We start from the raw sequence: 23,547 nt of genomic DNA, 5'->3' as shown, positions 1-23,547 counted from the left end.
GCAAAAGAACAGCTGGTACGACGAGGAGTGCCGTGTCGCAGCGGAGAGAAAACAGGCTGCCTACCTCGCAATGTTATGTTCGACCACAACACGTGCGGGATGGGATAGATACCGAGAGTTGAAGAGGGAAGCGAGACGCATTTGCAGACAGAAGAAGAAAGAGGCCGAAATGCGTGAGTACGAAGAGCTTGATAAGTTGGCCGACAGGGGTAATGCTCGAAAATTCTACGAAAAAATGCGGTGACTTACAGAAGGTTTCAAGACCGGAGCATACTCTTGTAGAACCCCCAAAGGTGATCTAGTTACTGATGCCCAGAGCATACTTAAATTATGGAGGGAACACTTCTCCAGCCTGCTGAATGGCAGTGAACGCACAACACCAGGAGAAGGTGAACCTGATTCCCCAATCGATGACGATGGAGTAGACGTTCCATTACCCGACCATGAAGAAGTTCGAATAGCAATTGCCCGCCTCAAGAACAACAAAGCGGCAGGGGCCGACGGACTACCGGCGGCGAAGAACTAATAGGGAGCATGCATCAGCCTCTTTGTAAAATATGGTTGGACCAAAGCATGCCCAAAGATTGGAATTTAAGTGTGCTATGCCCAATCCATAAAAAAGGAGACCCCACAATCTGCGCCAACTACCGTGGGATTAGCCTCCTCAACATCGCATATAAGGTTCTATCGACCGTATTGTGTGAAAGATTAAAGCCCATCGTCAACAAACTAATTGGACCTTATCAGTGTGGCTTCAGACCTGGAAAATCAACAACCAACCAGATATTCACCATGCGCCAAATCTTGAAAAGACCCGTGAAAGGAGAATCGACACACACCACCTCTTCGTCGATTTCAAAGCTGCTTTCGACAGCACGAAAAGGAGCTGCCTTTATGCCGCGATGTCTGAATTTTGGTATCCCCGCAAAACTAATACGGCTGTGTAAACTGACATTGAGTAACACCAAAAGCTCCGTCAAGATCAGGAAGGACCTCTCCGAGCCGTTCGATACCAAACGAGGTTTCAGACAAGGCGACTCCCTATCGTGCAATTTCTTCAACTTGCTATTGGAGAAAATAATTAGAGCTGCAGAACTAAACAGAGAAGGTACTATCTTCTATAAGCGTGTACAGCTGCTGATATTGATATCATCGGCCTCAACACCCGCGCTGTTAGTTCTGCTTTCTCCAGGCTGGACAAGGAAGCACAGAAAATGGGTCTGGCAGTGAACGAGGGCAAAACGAAATATCTCCTGTCATCAAATAAACAGTCGTCGCACTCGCGACTTGGCTCTCATGTCACTGTTGACAGTCATAACTTTGAAGTTGTAGATAATTTCGTCTATCTTGGAACCAGCGTAAACACCACCAACAATGTCAGCGTAGAAATCCAACGCAGGATAACTCTTGCCAACAGGTGCTACTTCGGACTGAGTAGGCAATTGAGAAGCAAAGTCCTCTCTCGACGAACAAAAGCTAAACTCTATAAGTCGCTCATAATTCCCGTCCTGCTATATGGTGCAGAGGCTTGGGCGATGACAGCAACCGATGAGTCGACGTTACGAGTTTTCGAGAGAAAAATTCTGCGAAAGATTTATGGTCCTTTGCGCATTGGCCACGGCGAATATCGCATTCGATGGAACGATGAGGTGTACGAGATGTACGACGACATTGACATAGTTCAGCGAATTAAAAGACAGCGGCTACGCTGGCTAGGTCATGTTGTCCGGATGGATGAAAACACTCCAGCTCTGAAAGTATTCGACGCAGTACCCACCGGGGTAAGCAGAGGAAGAGGAAGACCTCCACTTCGTTGGAAGGACCAAGTGGAGAAGGACCTGGCTTCGCTTGGAATATCCAATTGGCGCCACGTAGCGAAAAGAAGAAACGACTGGCGCGCTGTTGTTAACTCGGCTATAATCGCGTAAGCGGTGTCTACGCCAATTAAGAAGAAGAAGAAACCGTTTGTAGTTTTAAAATCTCGTGTTTCATCATTTATATTCCATGGAAAAGGATCACCACTCAATTGAAACATATCAGTTGTTGATTGACTTTCTTCCGCATCTTCTGATGAAAGAAAAGTTGACGACGTTTTGTTTGTATTTGTATCTTGCAATAAAGGAGGATTCGATTGTATTTCTTTGGTATCTTGTGCTTAAGTGTCATCTAATACCGGCTAAAAACCAAAAAATCTTTTAGCCACGGACGTTAATTCTTTCATATTTGAAATTAAAATTTTCCCTGATTAGACAAAAATATTAAAAAAAAATTAATTCTCAATATTTCAAATACTTACTTTCTCTAAAAGTTCAATTTATGAGAAATTATTTTTAATCTTCTTTTTAGAGTTATATTTCAAAAAAAAACACTTGCAAGTGTATCAAAGTACTTACGTCTTATGAACCTGATGCTTGCTGATCTTCACTTACAAGTTTTTCTGATCTTGTCATAAAATTAGATATTTTTGGAATTTCATTCAGTAGAGTTTCTTGTTTTGATGATTTTTCTAATTTCCTTTTACGATATTCCGCACCGCTTAGTCTTTTTCGATAATCACTCATTGCTAATAAAAAAATTAAATTCAGAGAACCTCGACAACTTAGTTAAAAAAATGGATAACTCAAAGTAATAATTGCATTTTTCAATGGTAAGAAACACAATAATAGTATTATGAGACTTTTACACTTGAACGGCTTTCATAAAACTGAAATAGTTTATGCGTCTTGTATACAGCGCGATGCTTAGTTTTATGCGTAAAACAAAGCAAATTCATACCTCTGTCAATACATACTGCGCGCAGCGCTCTTGTTTCTATCAGACGTGACTTTTTTTTACGAATTAGGGTTGTCTACAATAAAGTGAGTTAATTCAAGTGAAAATGGGCCGTGATAAGCACTGTACTCCGGAAGAACGACGCGTTATGCAGAATATGGAGAAATCTGGGAAAACTGTTGCCGAAATTGCTGTTTTATTGAATTGTTCCCGGAAAATGGTTTATAATGGCCTTAAACTCATTAAATCTAATGAGATCTATTTGATCAAAAACAAAAAAAACTCCAACCACCGCGAAAGACAACAATTACTGAAGATAGAGCCATAGTTCGGAAAAGCAAGGTCGACCCGTTTAAGTCATCAAGACAAATAATGCATGAAATCAATGACGAATATGGATTAAATATATCGCGGAAGACTGTTGGAAGACGTGGGCCCAATTATTCGCATTAACGGAAAAATGGATCGGTATCAATATTTAGACATATTAAGGAACGAAGGAACGCGCAAAGCCCTGACCTTAATCCCATAGAAAACCTATGGAACTATGTTAAAATTAAAATTGCGGCTAAAAATTTCTCAAATTTTGAACATTTATGGGAAGATATTTAGGAAGCTTGGTACTCCATCCCAAAGGAGAGGTGTGAGAAACTTGTAGAAAGTATGGTACGCAGATGTAATGCCGTAATGCAAAATCGGGGATATAGTACCAAGTATTAGAAACGTAAATAAATTATGGAGCCAAATCGTTGATTAAATTTCACATAATTTTTGCAGGTTTGGTAAATTGTGCTATTTGAATGTCCAAGGCATTTTAGAGGGAGCTCAAATTTTTCAATTAATATTAATTATTCGTGAATTGCTAGTTGTTATTTTTTACTTAAATTGATAAATTAATAAACAAATAATGATATTTCTATCCCCTTTTAGCCTTTTAAAGAACTTTGTCAATTGTATAAGCTCTTATTGCTTCTTATGACTATGTGTGCTATTTGCGTGACCACGGCTGTATATATCGACATAAATATATACTTGAATATGAATAACATTTTACAATAATTACGAATTATTGCTTTAAGCTATAAAAATTCGTTAATATTCGTCAATATAAATCACAATATTGCGAAAATGAAACATCAATGTTAATAAATTTTAATTTCCTTCAAATTGTTTCTATTTTTCAAAAAATTGGCTATAAAATGAATATATTCATTTAATTGATTCTATAGAAATCATTTTTAAGAATAAAAATATTTTTATATACAAACAAAAAGATGAATTTTAAATGAATGCTTATATCAATTCATATATGAAACACCGGAATCATTGAAAATAAAATAAGAAAAAATTGTGCAATTTTAGAAGCGGCTCACTTGTAAGATAAACTTTACTAAAGATACAACAAATCAACAAAGCTTTGAAAATTCGTCAGAAAAAGCTTACCAATATTCAATTATTTCTGTTAATAAACATTTTTTTTCAGTATTGCACTCACGAATAAAAAAGTTAATCAGAAAATGAATTACATTCTATTTCATAGAAATTTATTTGTAAATTTATATAAAAAAATCAGAATAAATCCTTAAAATGTATTGTCGTTACATTATATCAGATTTAAAATTTTGACATTCTGAAAAATTTGCCGCCCCCCAAATTGTGCTGCCCTAGGCCCGGGCCTCGCGGGCCTAAATTTTTACTTTGGAACCACCATAAAGATAACCTTTATTTTTGTAATGAGTTTCTTCATCTTTGCTAAAGACAATAATATCGTCAATGCCCAAAAAAATAAGATAAATAGAATCGGATTGCTGTTCTTGGTCACAATTTTCAATAACTTCGGTATAGTGGCTAAGTGTTTTATCGTAATTTGTCTGTTCTTCTTGTTCTGAATGAGTTTCTTCATCTTTGCTAAAGACAATAATATCGTCATTGTCTAAAAAATTAAAATAAATAGAATCGGATTGCTGTTCTTGGTCACAATTTTCAATAACTTCGGTATAGTTGCTAAGTGTTTCATCGTAATTTGTCTGTTCTTCTTGTTCTGAGATAGTTTGCTGATAATCAGCCATAGTTGGTACTGGTTCTTCTGTACCTGTTTGTTGGTAAGTGCCTGTCTGAATATTAAAATTCCTTTGTCGTTTGGCTATCTCGGCAGTGGGCATGAGTGGTCTTTTACCTAAATCAAATTGTGGTCGGTTCATGTAGTTAGTCCAGAGAATGTCAAGCATAGAGAAGGTTTTTTTTTTTTATAGTAGGAGGAAGCATCGAAATCCGGAGTGCGGGACATTAATCCGCTAAACCTAACCTACTCCCACCTCATGTCTCTCCCACGGGACCACTAGACAAAGTATTACTTCATGGGAGAGAAGAAGACGTTTAAGTCTCCTCTATTGCACGGACTGACCGACGCCTAATCTGTTCTAAATGTCTCAATTTTGTCATAATTAGATTTGCCGCTCTGCTGACAGTTTTCCACTTTACAGAGGACTCGCACATAAGTGCAGTCAAATTTTCCACCGTGATGTTACATCCAAGGGTGGTTTTCAGCTTTTCCCTTATACTTGAAAGTCTAGGGCAATAAAAGAACACGTGCTCAGAGTCTTCTATACACTCTGTACACGTCGGACAGTGTGGACTAAAGTCATGACGATATTTGAAAAGGTAGCTTCTGAAGTAACCATGCCCACGGAGTATTTGGGTAAGGTGGAAATCCAGCTCCCCATGTTGTCTACCTATCCACGAGTGTAAGTTAACACACCATAGTAGCCAACAACAAAAGAACAAGAGCAACAACACGCTTCCGGACAACATTTCAATTCCACCGAAATCGCTGACGATGCGCCTGGAGCTGAGCGTGCGATAATTATTTTTCAAACTACAGAAGCCAGGTACTGCACTGCCAACTATATTGCTGACGACGCGCTCAACGAGTTGCGCGTGACAACAACAAACACCTATCGCTGCTACTGCGCTGGCAAGTCACGCGGCAGAGCGTGTGCAGTTTATTCAGACAGGTATTTAGGTGAAGTCGCCGCTGCAATAGTTTTAAAAAGTTCAGTTGTATTTACTCGCTCAGCTTTTACGGCTGCCCTTGCTCCGAAGCAAGGGAAATAAAAAACTAATAAACTTATAAACAACCGGTCTTGTCATTTGTATGTCCGAAATCAGTCGGTAAGTCCATCAATGCAATGCATCACATTGCAATGCTTCTTATTCTCTCTTCTCTTTTTGCTGTGATAGACGTCTCTGATAAGTTATATATTCGCGCGAATTCGTCTCCCTGGATGTCAATCGGTGCCATACTGGCTAATACCTCAGCAGCGTCATTTGAAATGGTTCGGAAAGCACTTATCACGCGTATTGCTGAAAGCCTATGCACTGTGTTAATTGGTCTAGCATATGATTTTGTTTCTAGCGCCTGGATCCATATTGGAGCCGCATACAGGATCACTGAACTTATTACCTTAGCTATTAAACATCGTCGGCTGGAACGCACATAGCCTTTATTTGCCATCATTCTAGATAACGCATTATATATTTTATTTGCTTTACGTGTCGCATTTTCCAAGTGTTCCTTGAATTTGAGTCTTGAGTCCACTATTACCACAAGATACTTCAACTGCGGTTGTGAAGTAATCTCACATTCTCCTATGGTCAGCGATATTTTCTCTTCAATTTTCCTGGAGCTTATGAGCAGGACTTCTGTTTTCTGCTCAGCCAGCTCTAGACTCATGGTAGCAAACCATCGGCGCAAACCATTTATGCTCTCATTGCATTTGATCCGGAGATCATCCAGATGTTTAGCTACAGCTACCACTATGAGGTCATCCCCATAAGTGACTGTTTTCACATTTTTTGGTTGCGCTATTCTCAACACCCCGTCGTACATCAGGTTCCATAGCAGCGGGACTAAAACCGAGCCTTGCGGTACTCCACTGGAGATAGTGTAGCTCTGAGTGCCCTCGTCCGTCTCGAAAGCAATCTCCTATTTTGAAAGTAACTCATTATAATATTTATCAGATAATAAGGAGTGTGTATATCGTGTAGAGCTTTTATTATATTTGCCCACTTTGCGGAGTTGAACGCATTCTTTACATCCAGGGTTATTAGCGCGCAGTATTTTTTTGTACCCCCTTTCCATCTTTTCCCACTTATTGCACATTTCGCAGTATCAACTACTTCTCTTAGTGCGTCAATAGTGGACCTCTTTTTTATAAAGCCGTATTGCCTCTCTGATAATCCGCCAGATTGCTAGCTCTATGCGGTTTCTTCATACACTTTCCCAATCGTGTCGGGCATGCAAAGCGGTCGATATGATGAAGGTGCTTCTGGTGGCTTCTTTGGCTTTGGTAGTAGAACCAGACGCTGTATCTTCCACGGATCGGGGAACACCTCTTCTAATATACACGCATTGTACATGTTAACAAATAAACTGGGTCTAAGAGTTATGGCTTATTTAAGGGCTCTATTTGGTATACCTATTCCGGGCGTTTTAGAGTTTTTGATTTTTTTCGCAATAGCCAATAGTTCGTCTTCTGTGACTAATAGGGGTGGCTCCTTAGCTTCGTTTCGTTTACTATAGGAAATGGCGGCATGTGTTGGGAATAACGCTTCGACAACATTTTTCATAAAAGATGCGTTCTTAGGTTGCTGAGACTTATTTTTAAACTTCGACATACAAATTTTGTATGCCGTTCCCCAGGGGTCTATGTTCGCTTCTTCACAGATCTTTTCGAAACAGGATCTCTTACTACGGATAATGGCTGACTTCAGGAGCTTTTTTTGATATTTAAATGATTCTCTGAAACTGATTTCATTATCACCTCCCTTATTACGCTGTAAGCGGCGTCTAGCTGAGTGACAGAGCTTCCTCAGCTTGGCGATTTCGTCGTTCCACCAGTATACCGGCTTCCTATTTATATTGTATCTCGTCCTGCGCATAGTTCCATCGCATGCTGCACCTAGCTCCTTCTGCACAGCGGATACTAAGTGGGCGGCATCTAATCGAAATCTGTATCAGAGAACTTAAAGCGAAGATGCAGGTTCGATATCGAACATTTGTTAGATTTATAGTACGGAATTCACCTCACAACCACAGAAGTCACGCTGTGAAATGTTAACATTTTTAACAGTTCTTCACATACTTAAACAGAGAATATAAAGAGAAATAAATACATATATGTATGTATTTACGGCAGATGATGATGAGAATATGAAGAGACATAAATATACATATGTATGCATGCCCATGATTACACTTCCAGCGAATGTAAAGAATTTCGTTTTGCTTGTTTTTGCTTTCAACCAGGCAATCGCTTGTATGTGCAATGTATGCATATACATATGTAGGTGTGTACATATGCGCATTGATCTGCATCTTCATACATTCATATATACTTTTATGTACATATATTTGTATACATTGTCAAACAAATAATGCACAAGCATACAAACATACATATGCGTACACATGTGAATATGTCACCAACAAAAAATTGAAACATTGTTCTACAAAAACAACAGTTGCTCAAATAGCATAAGCATGTCAAGTCAATATGGCAGCCGAATTGGCGAAGCCCAAATGTAGTAAATTTTATGTACATATGTACATATGTATGTGGCTCGAATTTGCTTTCGCAAACATACAGACAAAAGTGCCAAAGAAATAATATGTGTATGTATGTATATGCCATGGAAATTTTATTGGTACAAATATGGAAATGATAACGAAATAATGCGAATATGAATATTTCATGAAGGTCACCAATTTTCTTTGAAGAAATGAAGTTCATTTTGCACATCTTCACTTTGTGATAGTCGAAATAAATATAATTTATTTGAAATATTAATTTATTTAAAAATTAAAAAACAAAATTAAAGAGAAATAAAATTAAAATTATTTTTACCGAATTTTTCCCGATTTTGTAAAAAAAATTAAAATTTTTACTATTTTTCGGAAAACAATAATACAAAATATTCACGCATATGTGACTCAGATAATGCTTTTTTACTTTCTCTGTGTGACTTTGTATATTTTTCTTCAAAGCATTTCTCTTTATTTATTCTCGCATGAATTCAGTCGTTTTATATATATTTCTACCAGAGAACGTACTGAACGAAAATGGTGAATTCCTTACTACAATTCTATCAGCTCTGTTGGCCGTCAAATCGAACATCATACAGAATTCAATTTGCACCTTCTCTATGCTTTAAGTTCTCTGAGTTGACGTTCTCTGGTTAATCTGCTTAGTTTGGATACTTCTGTCAATGTCCATCGGTTCTGCTCGTGGTTGTGGTTTGGCAACCATAGGACGAGATGGTTGGTAAAGTACTTTGCCGTACCAACTGTGTGTTCGTATGTTCTTAAAATTCTGTCTACACTTTTTTTCCATGAACCAAACTCGGCTGGGGTCACCGGAAAATTCTCTTAGACTTTTTACTATATCGGGCATTTTGTCTAATTCTCCTAAATTACCTAGATGCTCTTGGTCAATTCCTTGACACTCTACATTAGTAAAATCAAATGTTTGATTTTGAGTCTGTTGCAAAAAAATTGGTAATTGTTCACAAAAAACTTGCCGAATGGCATTTGTTAAATCGCCAGGTTGGGTCATACTTCTGTTATTTTGTCTTTTGTCTCTGTATCTGTCTTTGCCGTTGGTGGGGATTTTCTTCAAGATTAAGTATTGGAGGTCTAATCAAATTGTTTGGATTGGCCATTCGTTTCAGAAATTTAATTTTATACTGTTAACTTAATTGAAGTATTCTAATTTCTTCAAGTTTATTATTGATTCGCCATAATCAACCTTTCCGATCATTATTTTTAATTATTATTATTGATTTTTTGTTTTTTTTTTTTTTTTAACCAGTAGCTGGTTTTCCCTTTTATCCTGGAGGGTCCTTTGGGTAGGAATCGCTGTATTGGGTTAATTTATACTGCTTTTGCGTACAAAATTTCGTTAAAGGATTTGGTTTTTTTTTTTTGCAAAAGCAGTGGTTGTTATTTTTGTTATCGCTTTACATAGAAATTCACGCAAGTGAGGAAAGTTCTCTGATCGCCATTCACTTGGGAGTGGCCAGAAACGATTGTTTTACATATGACTCAAGCAGCTCACGACTTCCGGACTTTGACCAAGTATCCTCTGGGTAGCCTAAGAACATCCCTTCGAAGGCGAGCTAAAGTGAGAAGGCGAAACATTCCCATAGGGTTGAGCGCTGGGTTTGGGACCCGCCAGAAAAAGCCCACCCCAATGAAAAACTTTGTAATTATATATGCACTTAAATTTCACAATTTCAATTAATTTATTTCACTTTCACTTAGGTTCAATATTTGTATGAAGTATTTATATACAATTTTAATTTTCCACTTAATAATTATGTTTTGATGATTAATATCGGGTGATTTTTTAAGAGCTTGATAACTTTTTTTAAAAAAAACGCATAAAATTTGCAAAATCTCATCGGTTCTTTATTTGAAACGTTAGATTGGTTCATGACATTTACTTTTTGAAAATAATTTCATTTAAATGTTGACTCATGTGGTTTCAACAAGATGGCGTTACATGCCACACAGCTCGCGATTCTATGGCCATTTGAGGGGAAAACTTCGGAGAACAATTCATCTCAAGAAATGGACCCGTAAGTTGGCCACCAAGATCATGATTTAACGCCTTTAGACTATTTTTTGTGGGCTACGTCAAGTCTAAAGTCTACAGAAATAAGCCAGCAACTATTCCAGCTTTGGAAGACAACATTTCCGAAGAAATTCGGGCTATTCCGGCCGAAATGCTCGAAAAAGTTGCCCAAAATTGGACTTTCGAATGGACCACCTAAGACGCAGCCGCGGTCAACATTTAAATGAAATTATCTTCAAAAAGTAAATGTCATGAACCAATCTAACGTTTCAAATAAAGAACCGATGAGATTTTGCAAATTTTATGCGTTTTTTTAAAAAAAGTTATCAAGCTCTTAAAAAATCACCCGATATAAGTTTTTTGTATACAATTTAAAATTGTCAAATATAATTTTTATTTTCAATTAAACTTAATATCTGTACTTTCTTTTCCATAAATTTTTAACATTTCAGATATAATTTCTGACTTACTTTATTTATTTCTTTTCTTTCAATTTCAAATGTCAAAATTTAATTTTTTAATTCAAAATTACTTAAATTCTAACTTACATTAGGGAATTTGATGTGGTCGCTCCTCCTGGTTGTCCTTGCTTCCTACTAGGGATTCTACAGCTTACACAAATGTAGAGGGTGTCCTGCGAACTGACAAGACTTGCAATCCACCGATTTGTCCAACAAAGCTCAACTTTTAAATTTTTCTAGCCTCGTTGGTCCCTGCTCGGGCGCCAGTTAAGATTTTCTTTATTGAATTATGAAATGTAACTGAACAATAGTATCTTAAAAATACCCTAAACTAGCTGTGGCTCAACGGCAGCGGCGTCGGCGTTCATAACGGCAGAGTTTAGCGGATGTTGAATGATCAGCAGAATTTACAATATATTGAAGTGAATTATTGTTTATTTTCATTATTATTTATTGATCAGCAATAATGTCGATCGATTCTGGGAGTTGCAGCGGATGTTTGTTTTAACAAATTTCTGTGTGTTGTTGAAGTTTAACAACGACATTGTTGCAATGAATGTTGTTATGTTGAAATAAATATTTGTTATATTAACTTATATGAGGTTTTTTTCTTATTTGGGTCACTACACTTTTTGTTTTTTGTTTGTTTTTTTTTTTGCTTGTTATATATGTATGTACATATTGTTTTTCTTCTTTTTTTTGTTTTGTTTAGTTTGTGGTTTGTATCGTCTTTTTTAACTTTGTTATCCCGATTTTAAATTTTTTTTAATTGCAGCGCGAGATCGATGACGAAAAAAAACGTATGTCGATGTGCGAACTCTATGAGACGAATTGAGCCTGCTTTCCCGTTGCCCATCCTTTTTGTTGAGTGGGTTGGCGTACAGATGTGTTGAGTTGTGCTGTAGTGTCATCAGCTGTGGTGAATTGCGATGTAGCATTAGGATGCGCCAGTTTTACCGAGTAGAGAGGGTGGATGCTTAACTCATTTAAACATATTTTAAAACTTATCGAAAACAATTAAAAAATTTCGAAAAACTAAGCGGAGCGGTAAATGCAAACGTCTAATTATTAAAATTTTTTTATTTTATTAATTAAAAACAAAAAAATAACAAATATATACAGTCAAAATAAAACAAAAAAAACTAAGAAATGGTAGCAAAAGTGCATACATATTGGCATTCAATTATCTATTGTATATTCAAAGACCAAATCGGCACATTCTCAGCAATATCCCTTGTCCTTGTTAACATAGAAGCAAGCAGGATTGCAAACAAAACATTTTGAACATATTACGTACACGTATGTACATGTCGTGCAAACCCAAAAAAAGAAAACAACTTTTTATCTTAAAGATTTCACACGTATTTATTGTTATCAGAAATACACTAAGAGAATTTTTTTTCACATATTTTAAATTTTCTCATATTATCTAAATAAACGGAGATTCTAAGGAATCTAAATCGATATAATATCTAAAAGTACAAAAAATGTTTTCTGAAGAAAGGAGCCCATGTACCATACTGCATTCGATTTTCATCTTGATTGTTTGAAGACAATTCTGAATCGGTATTAGAAATCAAAAAAGAAAATCTAAGCAATTTCTAGACTCGTCTCCAAGCTGCGATTGCAATTGTAGAATCTAACGAATCAGATCTACCTGAAAATTTCAAATACTCAGCAAACGCCAAATATGAAAATTGAGCAGTACGAAGAGACGAAAGCTATGATCTCCGATCAATTGAAATTAATTAAAGGGATTGCACCTACTCCACAACCGAGAGTAGAGCTGCCACAAGTTCAAAACCAAGAGGCGAGTTCAGGCATCCACCTCTAGGTACCCGCATGTGACACTGAAACTTTTCATGGTGGTTATGAACAATGGACGTCCTTCCGGGACATGTTTACAGCCGTGTACTTAAGCCAGGCAAAATTATCACAAGCGCAAAAATTGTATCAGGTCAAGCCTGCGTAATAATCAAACAGTTCGCTCTTAACGACGAAAATTTCAATTTCAAATTGAAGAAGCTCTAAAAGCTCGTTACGAGAACGAAAGAATATTAGTTGACAAACTTACCAAAAATTCAGAAAGAAACAAGTGAATAATTTATAAAACTTTAATCCACTATGAAATTTCGGAAAGGGTAGGTAAAAAAATTGTCAGAACTAAAAACGTTCAACACGACCTAAATCGAAGCTTCATTAGTCACCAAGCGAGTAACAACAACAACTTAAATCGGAGTTTTTTCAAAACACAATAGTACACATCCGAATAAAACAAACATACGATATGCGAACTGTGTAAAGGAGCGCACAAGCTGGAATCTTGCGAGAAATTTAAAAAAGTAAATATTAACGAAAGAAACAATTTCGTAAGAACGAAAAAACTTTGTACCAACTGTTTGTCACATGCCCATACACTCAAAGATTGCGAAAGTAAATTTAATTGCGTTTATTGACATAAACGACATCACTCAATGCTTCACATTACAAATTTTTCCAGCTTTGCTCAGAGCTGTGGGATTAAATGCAAATTCCGACTTGCAAAATTGCGTAAATTACCAAGAAGCACCACGCTGCTCAAAGGCATTAAAAACTCAGACGCTACACAGCGAAAACCAAAGCAGTATACGTATCCTGTTCTACGGAAAGGGGGCTTAGGTGTCAAAACAAAGGAGAACAATTAATGAGATAAAGAGAAACTGACGATTATTTTTAATAGCTTTTCCCAGAAAACCAGATTTCGCACGTCAGCTCCCTTTTCGTAGACCAGGTCACATATTATTATATTACCCACAGCAGTGGCCTCCATCGAGCGCAAAGGAGAACTGTTTAAATTTAGGGCCTTAATAGACCAAGGATCTCAACGATCAATTATAGCGTCGAGGGCACAAAGTTGGCTGTCAACTAAACTAAAAAAGTAAATATTAACGAAAGAAACAATTTCGTAAGAACGAAAAAACTTTGTACCAACTGCTTGTCACATGCGCATACGGTCAAAGATTGCGAAAGTAAATTTAATTGCGTTTATTGACATAAACGACATCACTCAATGCTTCGCTACACAGCGAAAACCAAAGCAGTATATTATTATATTACCCACAGCAGTGGTCTCCATCGAGCACAGAGGAGAACTGTTTAAACTTAGGGCCTTAATAGACCAAGGATCTCAACGATCATTTATAGCGTCGAGGGCACAAAGTTGGCTGTCAACAAAACTAGCCAATTTCGAAATTACGGGAATGGGCGGAAGAGTAGTTCAAAACTCATACCACACCATACTCATACCATCATTCAGGCAGAAGCTATTGTCTTACCGCAACTAACAAATATGCTTTCAAGCTTTCATATAAATAGCAAGTATTGGCAACAGGTTTCACACCTTAAGTTAGCAACTGCAACACTCCCGCTCAAATAGACATTCTATTAGGCAGCGATCTAATACTACAAATCATACTCAAAGGTGTTGAGAAAATTACAAAAATTGGCGCAAATTACCATTATACGATAGGTCCTAAGTGGACTAGTTGCGGAACCAGTCACTGCAATGACAACTCAAGTTGAGGAAATCTCAAACGAGTATCTCAACACACAACCGAAGAAATTTTGGGAGTTAGAAGAATTCCCCTCATATCAATCACAACCCCAGAAGATCGATATTGTGAGGATTTTTACAAATCCACAACTACTCGATTAGATAATGGCCGGTACGTCGTACGACTACCACTAAAGCCAGAATTTCCCCAGACACTCGCCTTAGGTCATTCCCGCACCTATGCTATCCAACAGTTTTTAAGTATGAAAAAAAAACTACTTAAAAAAGCCGAACTTAAACCAGAATACGATAGGGTTTTAGAAGAATACCTCCATTTAGACCACATGGAGAAAGTCAGCATGGGGAAAAAATTATAAAAAGTAAATACTATTCATTTTACCTCCCACATCTTACTGCATAAAGCCAGACAAAAATCCTTTTACCTTGTCTTTAATGCATCAAAATCCTCAAGTTCGGGGAATTCCATAAACGACATTTTATTTACGGGACTCAAACTTCAGCCAGATTTAATGCTCCTTATATTAAACTGGCGTATATACAAATACGTTTTAAATGGGGATGACGAAAAAATGTATCGACAAATAGTCGTACGTAAAGATGATCAAGATTTTCAGCGAATTATTTTCCGAAAATCTTCCAACAGTCCAATACGCGACTTTAAATTAACAATTTGGCGTAAGCTGTGCCCCACATCTAGCCATTCGTACACTCCACGAACTGGCAAAAGGCACAAAGTCAGAATTTCTTCTGGCAACGCAAGTGTTGAAAACACATACGTATGTAGACGACATTCTGTCTGGAAGCCACAGCCTTCCTCAGGCATACGAGTCACTAGCACAAGTGACACAAGCGCTCAATACTGCAGGGTTTCCGTTAAAAAAGATAACGGCGAACCACCCTAATATTTTAAAGGACATACCGAAAAAAATCTATTAGACACTAATTTCCTTAAATTCGAAAAGAAAAGCACAACAGAAACTGTGGGGATACAATGGAATGCGATATCTGACCAGTTTTCATACACTAATAACTCAGAATCCTATAATTAGCTATAACAATGAGGCAAATTTTATCCTCGGTGGCAAAACTTTTCGACCCCGCAGGATGGCTTTCACCATTTCTGATACAAGCAAAAATTCTAATACAAGAATTGTGGCGAGACGGAACTGACTGGAATGAACAAGTGAAACCACTTCGTTTAGATCTTCAGTAGTCGAAGTCGATTAAGAATCGATTCTTGACATTCGAAAAATCGATTATTTTACGAGAAAACTCGATTCTCGAGTAGAATCGGAATCGAGTTTACCATCCCTACTGGCTGCCATCGCGTGCACCTCCTCACAATAACCACCACAAAAAAAATGATTTTTTTTTTTTCATGTTATTTATATGGGAAACTGAAAATTTGAAATACGCACCTCTTAATATTAATATTAAGAGCTCATCTTTTGAGTGACTTTCTTTTTCACATTTTCGAAAGTTTTTAGCCTGTTTTTCAGTTGAAAAAAAAGGTTGCCTGAGAATGACACACCCTAGTATATACACATACTAATGTTGCACGCTGAGCATCGCCTAATGCAACATATAATCCGCCAAGAGTTCTATATTTCCCAACTTAAACTTCAAATAAAAAAGTGCATTTTCATGTGCAAGATATGCACTATGCATAAACAGAACATGAGGACGCAGATTGTGGCAGCACTTCCACCGGAACGCTGCAACTTCGCTCTGCCTTTCACTATTACAGGTGCCGATTTTTCTGGGCCTTTTCAGATTAAAACGTCTAAACCAATGTCTCCCACACTAATGAAGGCTACGTGGCTGTCTTCGTCTGTTTTACGACAAAAACAGTACACCTCGAGCTATGTACTAATCTGACAAAAGAGGCTTTTCTCGTGGCATTTGCTCCTTCGTCGGACGACGCGGTTTTCCGTCCAAACTTATGAGCGACAATGGAATAACCTTTCTCGGAACTCCAAGAGCCACAGAAAAACAGTTTGTGGAATTTACTAAACTAGTCTCCCCTGAGATTGTAAAAAGTACGCTCACCATTAATTGGCAATTTATACCCCCAAGAGCTCCTTGTATGGGCGGTTTATGGGAATCAGCTGTAAAAAGCTCAAATCCCAATTAAAAAAAGTAGCTGGAAACTACAAATTTAATTACGAAGAATTTACGACACTATTAATTCGCATTGAAGCCGTTCTCAATTCACGGCCCTTAACAATACTCTCGCAAGATCCCTCAGATCTCACCCCAGGGCACTTTCTCAAAGGAGCACCCATTCTGGCCACACCTGAGGCAAGCGTGGAGTCGCTATCCTTATTAAATCTATGGGAGAGAATTAAAATTCTCCATCATAATTTCAGCCTCAGATGGGAAGAAGACTATTTAGAGGACCTCCACAAGAGGTATCGGTGGAAAACATCACCTACCGAGTGGCGACTTGGCCGCGTAGAAAAGCTTCTTTTTGGCTTAGACGGTCATATCCGGGTAGTTGATAATAGCAAAAATGCGATACCAAATGATCGAACCATAATACCGAAACACAAATGAAACCAATTCAAATAAATCAATAAAACCACAACAATAACTTAAAGTTACAGAAATGGTCGGTAAATACGACGACTCAGTCATGCCACATAACGTGGCACAATCGCCCATTCTATTTCTATACCACCATGTATATTCAAGTACCGTTTTTTACAGAGATCAAGATGGACGTGGACATACCTACCATACAAATATCAACTGTTCGGTCGGCAACCAACGTGGCACGTACTGGGCTTATTCCTACGCCCCACCCAACCAGTGCTACTGCATCGACCACCGCTTCTGGTAGTGGCTCACAAGCCACCCCATCAACGCCATCAGCACACGCCGAACCGCGTTCCATTCGATGTCCTCTATGTCGCCGGAATCACAGGCTCCAGCACTGTGAGCTCTTTAAGGGATTGTCACCGACACAACGCCAGCGGGTTGCCCAGGCACATGAGCACTGCCTCAACTGTCTGTCGCACACACATGTGACGCAGGAGTGTGTTTCCGCTGATTTGTGCCACACGAGTTATGTCAACTTCCCATTCCAAAGAGTCGTTCAACTCACTTCCAATAAATTGGGACAAATGACAAACAAACACTTTCAGTTGTTTACACAACGAAACTACAGACCGATCAAATTCATTGATTTTCGAGTTTACATACTAAATCAGGCCTGTCCAACATACGGCCCCCGGGCCACCATCCGGCCCGCATAGGCCCTTCATCCGGCCCGCCATCTCTTATAGCAATAAAGACCAAGAAATTACTTTCCTTACTGATGAGGAGTGGTTGGCTGATCTGGCTTTCCTGGTTGATATAACTAAATATCTTTCTGATCTTAACTTAAAACTACAAGGGAAAGACCAACTATGCACACAGTGTGTGAACACGTTCTAGCTTTCACAAAAGCTTTTATTGTTGGAAAAGCAGCTGGAACAAAAGCAGTTGATTCATTGGGAGACCTTATCTACAAAAAAGCAAGATACCCTGGATTTTGACAAGTACGTGTTGATGTTATAAAGATTAAGGAACGAGATTGACGACAGATTCGCAGACATCAAATCACAAACTCCCTGCATGAAAGTATTTCAAAATCCATTTGATGTTGAAATTGAAGGCACTGCGCAGAGTTTACAGCTGGAGTTAATAAATTGCAACAACAAAATCTCATCTAAAAACAGCATATAATAATTGTCTTCTAACCTTAATTGAATTTTACAAAAAGTATATTACCCCCAGTCAATACCCAAACATTACTAAGCTGGCTATTCAACATATTTCTTTATTTGGTAGTACATATGTTTGCGAGCAGCTGCTTTCTCGCATGAAATTTAACAAATCAAAAACCAGATCATCTTTATAGATGCGCTGTGCAAACAGAAAAAATTTCAGACATCTCATTAATTAGATTTCAAGAATAAGAATATCTTTATATGCTAAGGCCATAGTTACATTAATAATAATATATTAAGATTTATGTGATGTTGCTTATTATAAATAAATATACCAAAACTGAAGGTCATTTTATTTTTTTTTTGGCCCGCTAGGGTTATGAAAATGCTAAACCTGGCCCTTCACAAAATTATGTTGGACGGGCCTGTACTAAATTGTTGTCAACCAAAATTCATTGATCACTGCAATAGTAATTCGATACTCTAATCGTGCTCAGCCCAAGATCAGCTGCTATAAATGTAATCAATTCTTCCACTTGTCGTGTGTGAATTTATCACAGGCTGGTGTGGATTTTTTTCTGAAATCCAAAAATGCTTTTTATTGTAAAGTGAGCGAGGTAGTTCGGAGAAATTCCATTCGTTCGCCGCCTGCGTCGCCATCAGTGCGCAATGCTCAGTGTTCTCATATTTTAAATTCGCAACAACAAAATGCTGAACAAGCAAACAAGGAAGTAACTGAACCTTTGTTGGAGCCCAAAAATCCTAATAAGGTAAATGCGGTGCTTAATTCTCTGGTTTTGGAAGTAAGTTCACTGAGAAGTGAACGATCGAAGGCGCTCACATTAATACAACAACTTTGTGATGATCGCAATTCGTTAATCGTTAAGCTTAACGAACTTAAATCAGAGATCTGCATTGTGTAAAAGAAATTGTCCGATAACGGCAAGTTCTCTGCACCAGCTTCGAATGCTCTCTCTGCTGCCTACCCCCTCTCACTGCTGCGACTGCTGTTGGTACAAATGATTCTACAATCGCTTCTCTTCTTCTTAATCGCTGCTGTTTCTGCTGATAATGTGAGAGTGAATTATCTCGCTCCCGCTATACCGAAAGCATTCTCTGCAGCTTCAACTACTGCTAACTCCATTCTCACTTCTACGTACAAATGCTCCGTCATCTAACGTTGTTGTTTCTGCTCCTACTGATAATGTGAGTATGGATTATCTCGCTCCCGCTACGCCGAAAGCAATCTCCGCCGCTTCGTCTGCTGCTTGCTCCACTCTCTCTACTGCTGCTGATATTGGTACAAATACAGCCCCGGCCAACGTTGCTGTTTCAGTTTCTTCTGGTATTGTGTTCCTCCAGCTAGACCTCCTGCTGCTCCCAATGCTGTTAATTATGCCAATACATATGCTGACGCTGTTTCTAGGAATATCAACACTCATTCGAAAGCCAAAAACGGTCCAACAGTTAGAGGATAAACTTTAAGTTAGGTGTGCCCCCATCTTTTTTTATGCCGTTTTCTCCTCTTCAGTGTGGCCTTCTGGCATTCAGTTGCGTCCCTTTAAGTTTTTTCCAAAGGGAGAGGAAAACAGATTAGTTGATGCGCCTGTTAATCACGATTTTATTCATGCGTTTTTTTCACCTTCCTCAACTGGCTCCTGTGTATTAAGGTGTACTACCAAAATCTATCGGGTATTAGGTGTAAATCAAATATTATTCGCAACTTTTCTTCACATTTGGATTTCGATATTATCATTATTGTTGAGACTTGGCTGAATTCTAGTTACTTAGATAGGGAATATTTTGACTCAAATCTCTGTTATGTCTTCCGTAAGGACAGAGATCATGAAAAAACTGGCTGTTTAAGAGGGGGTGGTGTTCTCCTAGCAGTTCATCGCAAATATCGTCCTCGTTTAATTATGCTTGATAATGATGATTCTATTCTGGACGAACTATGTATTTGTATCTATGACTGTTCATTGCAGTCACATACGTCCCTCCTAATAGTCCTCTAGAGTTGTATAAGTTGCACGCAAATAATATTTCCTCGCTGGTATTAAATAAGGTGAAAGAGAATAATATTTGTATTCTGGGTGACTTTAATTTAAGCAATATCGTCTGGTCTGGTTGTTCCTATATTCCTGCTCTTATTCCCTCCAATTTTTCGTCTTCTCAGGAGTTATTTCTCAATCTTATTCAAATCAACTCATCAGTGGCGTAGTATGTTCTGCCGCTACCTAAATATTTCGATATTAAATATATAAAATTTAGGAAGGCCACGCAAATTCTGAAGTTCCAAAATTCTCACAATACGGTTTTTGAGGAAATTGATAATAAATTTACAAGACATCTTATTAAAAGCCATAAAAAACCCATTTTCGCCCTATATCTTGTACACTTTTGACACAATTTTCAGGAATTTTTGCCCGAATAGGAGTTTTAAAAAACAGCGAAGATCATTTTGCCGCCCCTAACTACGCCACTGCAACTCATATTCAAATAGTCTCCATCGTTTTCTTGCCTTGGTCTTTCTCAGTGATAATTTAAAATTTAGGTTTCTTGATGGATTCTCTTCAATTACTCCAGCCGCCATTCATCATTCTCCGCTAGCGTTTGAGGTGGATACTTATCTTTTCGCTCTTGTTAAACCTATTGATGGGCTTGGTTTTAACTTTGCATTTTGTGATTTTGAACGACTCAACAATCTGCTCTTTGAGATTAAATGGGATGATTTACTTTCGGGACTAGATACAGCTAATAGTTTCTCCATTTTTAAGAAATCAATTCAGGAATTTTGTCATTATAATATCCCGCTCAAACATATACAACCATATAAGTTGCCTTGGTACACTAAGGACCTCAAACATTTAAAAAACCTTAGAAATAAATACTACAGAAAATTCTCTTCAACTAAATCTCATGTTTCCTTTGTTCAATATCAGCACTACATCAAACTGTTTAATGAATTGTATAAGTCTCTCTATAAAAGGTTTATTAATAGTACGGAGTCTACAATGAAGTCGAACCCTAAGTTCTTTTGGAACTTTGTAAAATCTAGAAGAGCCTGTTCGGCCATTCCCTCTGCTTTCCCTCAGCATGCACTCTTGGCGAAATCTCCAACTTGTTTGGTGAATTTTTCAAATCGAATTATGTTCACGATGATCCTGGTACTAGTTCCAGTTTTTCGGCTAATAATTTCCCATCCATAAATTTTGGCACACTTCTTGGCACTTCTTCTTCCAAATTGGATTTGGATGGGCTTTCGCCTGTACTTATAAAAAATTGTACTGCCTTGGTATATCCTCTCATGCTTATCTTCAATAAGTCTCTCTCCTCTGGGAATTTTGTTTCTGACTGGAAATTGACATGCATTACCCCCATTCTCAAAGGTGGTAGAAAGGATGTAGTCTCCAATTACAGGCCTATTTCTAAACTTTCTACTATTTCGAAAATTTTTGAGTGTTCTGTTAAAAATAAATTATTTTTTCCAGTAAAATCAATAATTAATGTCAATCAGCATGGGTTTGTCTCTGGACGCTCCACTGTGTCAAACTTAGCGGTTTTTAGCGATTATTGTATGTCTGCATTCTCCGCTGGATTTCAGGTAGATTGTGTCTACACAGATTTCTCTAAAGCCTTTGATAAAGTTTCACACAATATTCTAAATAAAAAATTATCATCTTTAGGATTTCACTCGGTCTTCTTGCAGTGGATTAAATCATATTTGTACAAGAGACGATGCGTTGTCAGTGTCAATGGAGTGTCATCTGATTCATTCATTGCGTCTTCGGGAGTGCCACAAGGAAGCGTCTTGGGTCCACTTCTCTTTGTGCTTTTTATGAATGACATTTCCTGTTGCTTCTCTTTCGCTAACTTTCTGTTATATGCAGATGACTTAAAAATTTTTGCAATAATCAAAAACTCACAAGATGTATTCAAACTTCAATGTGATATTGATACTTTTTATGATTGGTGCCTGAAATCGAAGCTTTTTCTGAATCTAGATAAATGCTCTCAGATCTCTTATGGTAGGGGGCGTAACATCTTATCTTCAAGTTACAATATTTCTAATTGCGTCCTAAAACGCGTTACTGAAATCAAAGATCTTGGGGTAATCTTTGGCAACAGATTTTCTTTCAGTAATCACATCAACTACATCACTTCTAAATCATTCTCTGTGCTCGGCTTTGTCCGTCGAAATGCTTTAAATTTTTCGATCCCTACACCTTAAAATTACAGTGTTTATTTGGAGACCATATTGCATATCGTCAATTAATAGGATCGAGCGTGTTCAAAAGATTTTTCTTAAATTTGCTCTCCGCTCCTTAAAGTTTGTTGACCCAATACCATCGTATACATCTCGTTTATTGTTTTTACATTTTAAACTACTGGAAAATCGACGGTCCGTTCTCTGCCTTTCATTTGTTTTCAATGTAATTAATGGAGATATTGACTGTCCCTATTTATTAGGGAAAATTAACTTCAATACTCCTCAGCGTTGTCTCAGATCTATTTCCAAATTTTATTAAAAAAAAAACTAAATTTTGCTGAATATGCTCCTCTCAAGCGTGCTATGCGTGAGTTTAACTCGATTTCCGAGAAAGTTCTTCTAGATTTTTCTCACTCTAGGGTATCCTTCATTAATACCCTCAAGTCTGTTTTTTAGTCTAAGTTATCTACTTATATAATTGTAATTTAATTGTTTTAGAATTCTAATTTGCATTCTAATTCTCCATTAGTCTGTAAGAATTAATGTTCATAGACTTAACTAAATAAATAAAATAAATACTTTTTGTTTACTTTAATAATTTTGTGCAACGATCGATTTCGCTGATTTAACCCTTACTTAAGCGCATCGAAAAAATCACACAATTAGGCGCATGGGGTCTTGAGTGATCCCAAACAAATATTAAGAAATGAGTGTCAAAACGAAATAAAATGAAATTAATTTTATTAATAAAGTTCTTTATTATTATTAACTTTAAGAAATAATAATTAATAAAGTTCTTTATTATTATTAACTTTAAGAAACAAAAACATAACTGGAACATTATATCTAATAAACAAAAATTAAAAATCGTAACTTCTCTTAAAACTATTTTTTGCCATAGCCGTGATCAAATTAAAAAAAAACAAAAAAGGTGCGTGGAATCCCTACGCGCGGATGAAGTTATACTTCTTAGTGATATTCCACGAAATGCATTTCATTTTGTATGAAAGAAAACTAGAAAACTTAAATTCACATTTTATAAATTTATTACGCACATAAAATGAAGAATAAAGCAAAGTCTAAATGAATGAACTTTGACTAGAAAAGTAGTTCTGTCTCTTCGTTGCGGAAGAGAATATGCAGCGTAATCTTCTCTCTTTTGTAATCCATCAACACGCGTTGAAGGCCCAGCAGTTATCGGTGC

General features: G+C 37.3%; 2 protein-coding genes across 4 annotated transcripts in view; both read right to left on the bottom strand.

Moving 5' to 3' along the window:
* Positions 1 to 23,547, bottom strand: part of LOC126765696 (uncharacterized) — a 624,074-nt gene that overhangs the window by 414,483 nt on the left and 186,044 nt on the right. The window lies entirely within an intron of this gene.
* The window catches only part of LOC126765721 (uncharacterized), a 488,551-nt gene that overhangs the window by 315,923 nt on the left and 149,081 nt on the right, over positions 1 to 23,547 (bottom strand). The gene's annotated exons all lie outside the window — the stretch shown is intronic.

This window comes from Bactrocera neohumeralis, unplaced genomic scaffold (genome assembly GCF_024586455.1).
Source record: "Bactrocera neohumeralis isolate Rockhampton unplaced genomic scaffold, APGP_CSIRO_Bneo_wtdbg2-racon-allhic-juicebox.fasta_v2 cluster11, whole genome shotgun sequence".
In the NCBI taxonomy this organism is placed as follows: Eukaryota; Metazoa; Arthropoda; class Insecta; order Diptera; family Tephritidae; genus Bactrocera; species Bactrocera neohumeralis.
The sequence above is the reverse complement of the archived record's forward strand: the minus strand, read 5'-3'. Positions and strand labels throughout refer to the sequence as shown.